This window comes from Drosophila suzukii, unplaced genomic scaffold (assembly GCF_043229965.1).
Source record: "Drosophila suzukii unplaced genomic scaffold, CBGP_Dsuzu_IsoJpt1.0 scf_5, whole genome shotgun sequence".
NCBI classification, from domain to species: Eukaryota; Metazoa; Arthropoda; class Insecta; order Diptera; family Drosophilidae; genus Drosophila; species Drosophila suzukii.
This window is the reverse complement of record NW_027255937.1, coordinates 1,590,813-1,603,501: the sequence shown is the minus strand read 5'-3', so window position 1 is coordinate 1,603,501 and position 12,689 is coordinate 1,590,813.

Genomic DNA, 12,689 nt, shown 5'->3' with positions numbered 1-12,689 from the left:
TTTATTAATTTTTGTACCTGGCCTTGAATTTCGTCTTTTTGACTGTGAGGACTTCTGTAGTTCTTAATATAAACCGGTTCTTCATCCTTCAATCTCAGCTTTTGTTTATAAAAATTATTTGTACTCAACGACTCGGTTTCTAATCCGAATACATCGCTATATTGTGTGCATACACAGAAAGAAAAATTGATATGATGTGATTGACCATCATTTGATGAAATCCAGTAACAATTCGGCCTTGATACGGCACACATCAATTTGATATGTTTGAAATGGTAAAAGCGATATTTCGGTAATATCGAAACTTTTGTTGTAAATTTGATATTATAATTTTAAATGTACATTGTAGTAGATTGGATGCTAAAAATATTAAATTGATATTATGTTAATTTGATAATTAGGGTTTTCCCTTAACTGTTGAATTGCTGAATTGTTGAAAATTCAACAGAAAATTTCAGCAATTAAGGGAACGACCCTATAAGTTCCCTGTTGAATTTTCAATTTTAAGATGTCAGCTCTTTATTAGATTGTCAAATTTCCAGTCTGTGTTTACCTAAGATTATGTTTAAAATTAAGGAAAATGCCAGGAATAAGCCAAAAAACTAATCTATTAGAACTGCTTACAGGCAGCACCCTGTCAGATATCCTTTATATGCATATTTTATACGATGGCCATTCCTCCAGGCTTACAAGTGACTAGAGTTTCCCACTTACTTTTAGTCGGGAGCAGCGACAATTCTGGTTTTCAGCAATTCAACAAAATTTTCAACAGCCCCGACTGTTGAATTTCGGAAATTTCTGAAAGTTGAATTTGTACGGAACAGCTGATTAACAGCTGACCAAAATTCAACAATTCAACGGTTTAGGGAATACCCTGATTATAATGTCAAACACTAAATTAAAAAAAAAAATAATACACCAAATGTTTTTATTATACGTTTTATTACCGCTTTGCTGTTTGTACAAAATATTTACAGTATTTCTTATTTATACATTAATTTATATATTAACATTGGGACTTTTTATACCCGTTACTCGTAGAGTAAAAGGGTATACTAGATTCGTCGGAAAGTATGTAACAGGCAGAAGGAAGCGTTTCCGACCCCATAAAGTATATATATTCTTGATCAGGATCACTAGCCGAGTCGATCTAGCCATGTCCGTCTGTCCGTCTGTCTGTCCGGATGAACGCTGAGATCTCGGAAACTATGAGAGCTAGGCTATTAAGATTTGGCGTACAGATTCCTGAGCTTCTTACGCAGCGCAAGTTTGTTTCAGTAGACTGCCACGCCCACTCTAACGCCCACAAACCGCCCAAAACTGTGGCTCCTACAGTTTTGATGCTAGATAGAAAATTTTAACTGAAATGTATTGTTCTCATCAATACCTATCGATTGACCTAAAAAAAAGTTTGCCACGCCCACTTAAACGCCCACAAACCGCGAAAACCTGTGACGCCCACAATTTGCATGCTAGATAAAAAATTTTAACTGAAATGTATTGGTGTCGTCAATACCTATCGATTGATCTAAAAACAAATTTGCCACGCCCACTCTAACGCCCATAACGCTTAAATCTGTCTACCGCCGGTAGGTGGCGCATTTTAATCTCGCTTTGCTGCTTGCATATCTCCATTTCCCTTTGAGTAACGGGTATCTGATAGTCGAGGTACTCGACTGTAGCGTTCTTCCTTGTTTTTATTACTTATGTATACTAAAATTTCTTAATTCTGAAAAACTTATTATTATAGTTTTTATACAATCCTATAAGATTCCAGTTCGGCACACACCACAAAAGCTTAAAAGTGCTCGCTAAAAATCGAAACCTTAATTAATTGAGTATTAACAACAATTTTTAATAAAAGACATTCAAGAATATGCAAAATGTTATGAAAGGCAATAAAAATTACGTGCATCTGTCCATACATACATATGTATGTACAAACCCATCAGTTCCAAAAAAAAAGTTTCACTTGTGAATAACCTTGTGAATCCCGTGGGACATGTCCTCTTGCACAAGTGAAAAACAAGTGATACTCAATAAAGAAAATTGTATGGGTGTCCGCATTTTCACAAGTGAAAATTCAAATGAAAATTTTTCGAAGTCCCACGAGATTTCACTTGTTCCTCTATATTTTCATAATTGAAAACTCGTTGGAAATATTCTGAATTTCACAAATGATTTTACTTGGGACTTGTCACTTGCAAGTGATTTCATAACTGAAAACTCATTGGAAATATTGTGAAATTCACTAGTGATTTCACGTGGAACGTGTCACCGGCACGTGACAGGCCATACGAAAAATGAGTATAAGGAACAAGTGAAATCCCGTGGGACTTCGAAAAAATTTCCTTTGAATTTTCACTTGTGAAAATGCGGACATCCCATACAGAACAAGAACAAGTGACGCTCCATATCGAAAATTGTATGGGATGTCCGCATTTTCACAAGTGAAAATTCAAATGAAAATTTTTCGAAGTCCCACGGGACTTCACTTGTTCCTTATACTCATTTTTCGTATGGCCTTTCACGTGCCGGTGACACGTCCCAAGTGAAATCACTTGTGAAAATCAGATTTTTTCCCATGAGTTTTTACTTATAGAATTTAAAATACATAAATTTTTATATACTTTTAAATATATTTTAATTAAATAATGTTATTTAGGTTTTCTGTTAAAGGACAATTATTGTTAGTCAGCCTTATTTTATGTTACGTTAATTTGCTTTTTACATTGGTCATCGCCTTCCTTAAACCTTTGTCAGGGTCCTCCGAATCCTTGGCCAACGCTCCTGATAAAATTTATGGTCATATGTTTAAAAAATGCGTTTTATTTGTTTATTTGCATATTTACCTTTTAGAGCTGCGTTTCACCCTTTGCCGGATTTTTATTGGCGCAAAACATTTCATCATCCACTTTCGGCTAACGGAACCCATTGAATACCTTAATACTTTAAACTAAGATCAATGCACAACATCTTCAACTTAATGTAACATTTACCTGACTTTATTAATTTCACTTTAAAAAACGAAAGAAGTAAATCTGCTGCGCACAATTTAAATTGCTTCCCTTTCAATAACTCAAACAGAATGAACCAAGTATTCCTCTCACCCCTTTAAATGATTTCTTTTGTTTTCTCCTCGCAGATGGCGCGTGCCAGTGCACCTATACCCTTTCTAAAGCAACATGATAACAACATTTAACGTTTAACACAAAACAATGACAGAGTCGACTCTTTCCAACTTCGACTCGGTCGAAGTTTGGGAGTCAAGATTGTCATTTTATTTATTAATCAAAAATCCATGTTTCTTCACTCGCCATCATCCCATCGACCTTTCGATACATCTTAACCGCCGTTCGTCAGTCAAGGACACCGAGGAATCATCCAGAAGCTTCTGAGACTCCTGTTCCTAAGAAACTCAGGACTCCGGATTTCGGTTTCCCCCAGATCTTTCTGCTGTTCGCCTACCGGTCAGACGAGGACTTCAAAAAGATCTATGGGAAGAGGAAAATCCTGTTGGAGCCTGGTGCGTTGCCATTTATATTTGAAATTGGGCGCCAATATTGTTATGTCCCAAAATAGGACTACGTGTGTCCGCGAGTGGGCAGCGCCGGCTAGCTCTAGAGCACTTGGGGTGTGGGTACTCCAACCCTGCCCACACACACGCAACAATAAACAAACAGATGTTTGTACTTCACAACACTTCACGCTGCAACAGCTGTCTTACGGCTGGACCAAAACATTGACGAAATATGCGAAACTATAAAACTAACACAACACGTGATTATCACAAAATTAATTCCCCGACTTGATCCTTTCTAGGTCACAGGACGCCATCAGATATATTGTGGGCTTTTGGGGGCAAACCCAAAGCCTCTGCGCTCCCACCCAACCGTAGCAGCCGTAGATGTCTCCAACTGCCCCTTGGACCGGTCACCGTAAGATACCTTGGAACCGTTTACATGTTCCCTCCCCTCTGAAAGATATGTGTATTCCATATCAATTATAGTACCATTTATTCACTTAAATTATTTACAGGGCTTCAGCTTCCCGGCTTGCTTCCCTTTCAATAACTCAAACAGAATGAACCAAGTCTTCCTCTCACCCCTTTAAATGATTTCTTTAAATTTCTCTTCGATGTTGGCGCGTGCCACTGCACCCTAAAGCGAAAAATATCCGACTACATAATTTTTACTTTTTTGAGTAAAAAATACAAAATGAATTCTTTAAAAATGGTACTATTAAAATGTTTTAAATATTTAAACAAATTTAAACGAACTAAATTTCTATAACTGAACTAAAAAATTATATTGTAATATTAATGTATAACACGTAAGCATAACATTAAAAGTAAATTCAATTTACTTAATTTTACTATAATCAAATAATTTACTTTTATAAAACAATATTAGTTGTTTTTTTTTTCGATATACAATAATGCTCCTAAAATATTAGGGCATTCACATGTCGCTGCGCCACGAAAATTTTTTCGCCGAAACATTAGTCGCTAGCCGGACATAACGGAGAGACTCAAAAGAAATAACAGACCTGCCGAAATTTGTCTCTGAGAGCGCCAAGTGCAGGCAAATTATAAGACAAAGAAAGAGAGGGAGGCTCTGAATATCTGCCTCTCTTTGTTGCACGATCGTTTTTGTAGGTGCGCCGACTTCTCTGCTGACGTCAACAGCGGCACAGCGTTTTAGGCACAAAAAAAAAACAAAATTATTTGTAAAAAATTATTATTTATAAATTATTTGATTATAGTAAAATTAGGTAAATTGAATTAACTTTTAATGTTATGCTTACGTATTATACATTAATATTACAATATAATTTTTTAGTTAAGTTATAGAAATTTAGTTCGTTAAAATTTATTTAAATATTTAAAACATTTTAATAGTACCATTTTTAAAGAATAGATTTTGTATTTTTTACTCAAAAAAGTAAAAATTATGTAGTCGGATATTTTTCGCTTTAGAAAGGGTATATGTTGGGGTAATTACCTGGTAAGGGTTATACCGATTAAGGATTATGGGGCTCGAAAGACCGACTTCTAACCCACACAAGCCACTGTCGTTGTAGTCGTCGAAAGATTCGTTTGAAGAAAACACCTGTTCTATGCTGATCACTTATTTTTGGATCTTTTGCAATATATTTGAGCTTTTGCGCTCGTCAACTCGTGTACTTCAAGAATTTTTTTATGCAAGTGGCGTCTCTTTTTGCCGACTAGAGTGACCGTCTCTCATTCGGTGATACATGCGAGATTTCCATAACAGTTTAGTATTTTCCTTACATAACACAATGACATAACATCAACATATCAAATTCAAATTAATATAATTCATCAACATCCTCCTCCCAAGTATTGGAGTCGTGGAAAATTAAGTATAGACGACGGCAATACTTAGAGTTTACAATGTATCTGTTCTTACATCTAGTTTAATTATTTTTACAGCAGGTCTCTTATAAATATGGTCTTTAATTTTTACATCAACAATTCTCACACGCCCATCATTTGATGGATACGTTTTGACAATTATGCCTTTTGGCCAAACATTTCTAGGAAGGTCGGATTCCATTATCAAAACTACATCGCCTTCTTTTAAAACATTACTGTCTTTTGTCCATTTACGACTACATAGTAAAAATTTTCTATATTCTTTTTTCCATTTCCACCAAAAAATGTCTGCAAGTCTTTGTGACGATTTCCACATATTTAACAGTCTCAAATCACCATCATTGGTGTTAGTGTAAAAGGATTCGCGATAATTAGAACCAATTAACAAGTCATTTGGCGTTAATGGTTCCGACATGGAGTCTGAAGGAACAATCAAAAGTGGTCTACTGTTAATCACAAACTCGATCTCACAAAACAAAGTTTTCAAAGTGTACTCTCTAGGATATCTCTCTTTTAGTAGAACTCCTAAATATTTCTTGACTGACTGTATGAGCCTCTCCCAAGCTCCTCCCATGTGAGGGGACAATGGCGGGTTAAAGTACCAAGTGCAACCTTTCGTGGTTAAAAACTGAGTAAACTTGTCATTTGGCCACTGTTCTTGATTTTTTCTAAGGAATGGCGGTCCTGTCAGCCATAACTCATTTGATGAGAAGTCAAAGGATGAGATCTTTGTTGCTTTATCAGCGGGGTTCAGTTTTGAGGGTACATGTCGCCATTCACTTGAATTTGTCAATTCTTGTATCTCTCCCAAGCGCTGAGCCACAAAAGTCTTGAACCTTTTGCTGCTCATTTTCAGCCAGTATAAGACTATCTCGGAATCTGTCCACATGAAAGTTGAGTCTATTCTGAGATTGAGCGTTTCTTTAATAGCTTTGCTTAGCCTAGCTCCTAACCTAAGGTTCCTTGAAGCTGTAGTCTAGGAATTGACATTGGTTTAAGTGGCGCTACTCGCGACTTAACTGAAATCAGGGTGGTTTCTATTTGGCTGTTACACTGGAAGCGTAGGTACGCGCAAGATGCGTATGCGTATTTTGATGCATCGCAAAATATATGTAACTGAACATTACAATGACTTATGCTAAGTGTAGTCAACTGCCTTGGAATGTAAAAATCATTTGTTTTATTTAAGCTGTTACACAATGCCTTCCATATTTGAAATTCATCGTCTGTAATGTAGTCGTCCCAATGGATTCCGCTATCCCAAATGGCTTGTAGAAGGATTTTATTTGATATCAAAACGGTTTGAAAGAAACCCTAAGGGATCAAAAATGGACATTGTTATTTTTAATATTTCTCGCTTAGTTGGTCGTCTGAGATTGTTAAGAAGTTCAAAATGGGACTTAGAAAACTTTAAATTGTATGTGAATATGTCTTTTTTGTGATCCCAAATTAAACCTAGAACTCTCTCTTCGGTTAAATTCTTTTCTGTGATTTGTTTCGATGGAGTGTTGTCTGTTATCAGATTTTAAAACTTCTGGAGAATTAGATATCCAATTTCGCATGTCGAATCCACCTGCCTTGTGTACATATGTTACGTCCTTAATTAATTTTACGGCTGTACTAATGTCTGGAGCTCCACCCAAATAGTCATCCATGTAATGTTTTGTTATTATGTCCTTACAGGCTTGGTCATAATCATTTTGAAAATATAAGGCGTTTCTGTTTCTGACTTGTTGGGCGATACTTGGGCTACATTTAGCGCCAAAAAAGAGAACTTGTATTTCGTACACGTCTGGTTTGGATTGTCGGTTGTCGCCTCGCCATAGGATTCTTTGTGCGCAACGGTCTGACTCCTGTACTTTTATTTGGAGAAACATCTCTTTGATATCTCCGACAAATGCAATTTTGTGTTCTCGAAAATTCATTAGAACTGTTGACAATTGGCTATATAGATCTGGACCTGGCAAAAGGAAATCATTAAGACAATAACCATGCCTTTTGGAGTCCGCGTCGAAAACTATTCTAAGTTTGTCTGGCTTGTTGCTATTTAGAACTCCAAAGTGTGGCAAATGGTAGGTCAAGGGAGTGATATTAGTTTTCTCAGCAGAAGTCAATTTCCTCATATACCCATTTTGTATGTAGGAGTCAAAGGTTTGTTTATATTTTTTCCCGTACTCCGGGTTTTTTTCCATATTTCTTTCGCATAACAACCATCTAGAGTATGCATTTTTGTAACTTTCAGGTAGTTTAATGTCGTCACTTTTCCAAAATAGACCACATTGAAATCTGTCATCGATTCGTTTGACGGTTTTGTCAACAATTTCCAAACATCTTCTGTCGTCAAGTGATGTCGGAAAGTCATGAGGTGTTAATAACTCATTCTCAATGGACCAATAGGATTAACCCAGATTGTGTAGAATGTCCAGGTCATCGTTAGGGTTGTCGTAACCTGCGCAATTAAATACATGGCATGAATAATTTCTATCTGGAATTTGTCTAATCAATCCCACTGTTCCATGTACAACCCAACATAGCGCCGTTTTGCTAGCGACAGGTCCTTGAAATGATTTATATTTCAATTTCCGAGATATTATGATTGACCAATTGTCTTGACCAATCAAAATCTTTGGATGCGCGTTTTGGTAGGAACAAAAGGAAAAGTCTTTCAAAAACTCGTAGGTCTCAGACATGTCGCTTATTGAAAGGGTTTGAAGGGGTAGATTTAAGCATGATACGGTCTTAACTTTTCGAAGAGTAAATACTTTGGAAGTCTGTTCCTTACCTCGGATACCCACACTAACTACCTTTGAGTTCGCTTGTTCATATACCTCGTTATTTGTCCACTGCATCTTTAAAGGACTAGTCGGTCCTTCTAGTTGTAGGTCAGTCGCTAGTTGTTCATCGATCAATGAAATTGTTGAGGCTTCGTCAAGTAAAGCGTATGTCTCGATTGCTTTTTGTGGACCTATTAGTGTGACTGGAATGACCTTTAGTAATACTTTGTTACAACCGAAATTAATGTTGCAGTTCATGTCGGGAATTGTCTTGTTTTGGTCAGGATTACTAGGCATATCAAGGGAAGCGCTTGATGTGTTGTTTTTGTCTTTATGCAACAAAAAATTGTGGTTAAACTTACAATTTTCTGCCCTACAAGTCTTTTTGCGTTTGCAGTCTTTCATAATGTGATTTCTACCCAGACAAGATATACATAACTTATTGTGAGATGTGAATTCCCAACGCTTGTCGACACTCAAGGATTTAAATTTTGGACAATCTGGTATGTGATGATCAGTAGACTTACAATAGTTACAATAGTATTTGGATTTTTCAAATGTCTTGACTGGATTTGAGACTGTTAGTGTTGTGTCTTATGATTTATTCTGACCGAATCCGAGCAATGTCGCTGCTTTAATGGTTTTACCTAACCATTCGTGAAATAGTATAGTCTTCGGATCGTCAGACTTTATTTTTTGAAAATGTTTTATGAATGAGATTCTTTGAGAAACCTGAATTTTTTCTAGAATTTCCTCAAACAGCAAATTGTTACGAATCTGATCAATATCATTGAAGGACAGTAAAGTTTGAATGAGATTTGTAATCATATCATAAAAAGTGATGAGTCTGTCATATTTATCCTCTTTGATTACAGGAAAAGCTTGAATTTTATCTATCATCATTTTCACGACATGACTACAGTCTCCGAATCGATTTCTTAATATGTCAATTATCTCATTTACATTTTGTGGCACTAATAGAAGTGACTGTACACATTCTTTGGCTCGACCTGTCAGTGCTTTTCGCAAGCGATTGATGTTTTCGTAGTCGGTGAATTTACACACTTGAGAACTGTTCTCATACTCGGCAATAAAAATTGGACATTCTAAAGGGTCACCACTGAATAAGGGAAGTTCCTGTTTAATTGTTTGCCTAGCCATAAAACTAACAATGGCATTTGAATTGATGTCATCAGGCTGATCTGTTTGCTTTCGTTGAGAAGACTTAACCCACTCACGTGTCCTGGTGCCGTTGTTGTACTCATCGCCGATGTTGTCATCTTGGTCGTCTTGGCTTCTGTTGTCTTCTTCAATTTCTGTCATTTGCATCTGCATCTCCAGTTCCAACTGTTTCTCCTCGAACTCAAGCTGCATCCGTTTAGCTTTCAGCTCTTGTTGCTTCTGTAGATGCTCCATTTGAAGTTGAAGTTTTTGGGCTTTAACGGATCGTTGAGATTGGTGGCTCCGGTTAGACTGTGCTTCTTCGTCCCACCTTTCTGGAACTTTCTGCGTTTATGCTGCCCCTCGCATAACCGTTGCCATTGAAATCTCCAGTAGATTCGCCGCAGAGGTGCCTGGTCGCGGCGTGTCCTCTATTTCCCTGGGCGTATTGTCGTCATTCTTCTGCTTCTTGAGACGTGTCTTAGGCATCTTTTTGAGGTTGTGTTTGTCCAGTTCCAAATTTTACAGGTACACACACACTAGTCGTCGTCAATGTATGTGTGAAGACTGATCTGTGCATGTCCGAGATCACGCTCGGTAATACATACACTTGCAAATTTTGGCTGATGAAATTGCGCTCTAGTTTCGCGTAATCCATGTGCCGTTCAGGAGGCTGAAAAGGATTATTTGTTGGGGTAATTACCTGGTAAGGGTTATACCGATTAAGGATTATGGGGCTCGAAAGACCATTTGTTGGGGTAATTACCTGGTAAGGGTTATACCGATTAAGGATTATGGGGCTCGAAAGACCGACTTCTAACCCACACAAGCCACTGTCGTTGTAGTCGTCGAAAGATTCGTTTGAAGAAAACACCTGTTGTATGCTGATCACTTATTTTTGGATCTTTTGCAATATAGTTGAGCTTTTGCGCTCGTCAACTCGTGTACTTCAAGAATTTTTTTATGCAAGTGGCGTCTCTTTTTGCCGACTAGAGTGACCGTCTCTCATTCGGTGATACATGCTAGATTTCCATAACAGTTTAGTATTTTTCTTACATAACATCAACATATCAAATTCAAATTAATATAATGCATCAACAGTATAGGTGCACTGGCACGCGCCAACTGCGAAGAGAAAACAAAAGAAATCACGTAAAGGGGTGAAAGGAAGACTTGGTTCATTCTGTTTGAGTTATTGAAAGGGAAGCAAGCCATTTAAATTGTGCGCAGCAGATTTACTTCTTTCGTTTTTTAAAGTGAAAATAATAAAGTCAGGTAAGTGTTTCATTAAGTTGAAGATGTTGTGCATTGATCTTAGTTTAAAGTATTAGGGTACTCAATGGGTTCCGTAAGCCGAAAGTGGATGATGAAATTTTTTGCGCCAATAAAAATCCTGCAAAGAGTGAAACCCGGCTCTAAAAGGTAAATATGCAAATAAACAAATAAAACGAATAGGGATTTCAGATTTAGATTACGTAACCTTGTACGCAGCGCAAGTTTATTACGCGAATATGCCACGCCCACACTAAAGCCCACAAACCGCCTAGGCCTGTGGCGCCCACAATTTTCATGGTAGATACAAAATTTTAGCTGAAATGTATTAGTCTCCTCAGTACCAATCGATTGATTAAAAAAAAAGATTGCCTCGCCCCCTCTAACGCCCACAAACCGAACAAATCTGTGGCGCCCACAGTTTTCATGCTAGATAATAAGTTTTAACTAAAATGTATTGGTCTCGTCAATATCTATTGACTAATTCAAAGAAAGTTTGACACGCCCATTCTAACGAGCATAACGCTTAAGTCTGTCTACCGCACACATAACCATATATTGATAGCACGCGTAGGTGGCGCATTTCAATCTTGATTTGCTGCTTGCATATCTCCATTTCTTTTTGGTCTCTTTAGCTGAGTAACGGGTATCTGATGGTCGAGGTACTCGACTATAGCGTTCTTCCTTGTTTATAATAAATTTGTTCTAAAAATTTGCGCATTAGATTCATACAATCTAAACGAACCTGGGTTATCATACGAAAACCAAGCGTTTCAAAAGCGGACGGACTATTCAAATAATCTTTGCTGTGATGGTTTGGATAAATTCTATTCGCAACGTCTTTATCAGTAATTAACTCTCAAGCAACAGTACTGTATGTTAATGTACCATCTATTTTGCGACCAACCTGAAGACATTTGGTACAGCCGTGACAGGTGTGTTCAGGGGTTCCTGTAAAAAATGCCCTTGCAGGTGCATCACAAACCACCGCCCGAAGTTCTAAATTTTCCTTTTAATTTTCATGAACTTCTAAATTTTCCTCACCTAACTTTAGATTATCCTGATCAGCTTCATTTTCCTCGTAATCCCTAATTTCGTCAATATGTACGTTCGAATTCTCTTCAACTTACCTTAGTCTTTCACGTAACTGATCCCTTTCTCTTTTAATTAATCTTCTAACCTGACGAAAACTTGGCAGTTTGATAAAAAACAAAGTTATTTGTTAGATGACACCTGGAAATCAAAATTACTTATGTTTAAATATAAAACAATTTAAAACAATAATTATTTTTTTTAGTACATAACTAACAAATTGATATAATTAAATTGATAACATTAGTCATATTAAATGTTAAATGCAGTTTTAATATTATTATATAATTTAAAAGATTTTATCCAATTTTTGTTAAAAATATGTATTTAAAAATGAACAAATGAGACATTTACAACAATTATTTAAAATGAAATAATAATAATTAATTATACAATTTAAATAAATTGATAAATAAATAATTATTATCAATAAATTAATTGTTTTCCAAAAAAAGTTGTATAAGGTATAATTATTATTTATTATAAATTATTATTATTATGTAAATTATTATAGTATAATAATAATAGTAATAACAATAATACACTATAATAACTACACATTATAATTATTTTTATATACAAAATTATATTGTAATAAAAATGTATAATAAGTAAACGTAACATTATAAGTAAATTCAATATGATTTACTTTTATAAAACAATATTAGCTGTTTATTTTCGATATACAATAATGCTCCTAAAATATTAGGGCATTCGCATGTCGCTGCTCTACGAAAGTTTTCTGCCGAAATTTTAGTCGCTAGCCGAGAGACTAAAAAAAAAGGTCCCGCCGAAATTTGTCTCTGCGAGCGCGGAGTCCAGGCAGATTATAAGAAAAAAAAGAGAGAGAAATCTCCGAATATCTGCCTCTCTTTATTGCACGACCGTTTTCGTAGGCAGTCTTCTACTCTGCGCCGACTGCTCTGCTGACGTCAACAGCGGCACAGCGTTTTAGGCACAAAAAAAAAACAAAAAAGCTTTTTGCCTGGAGC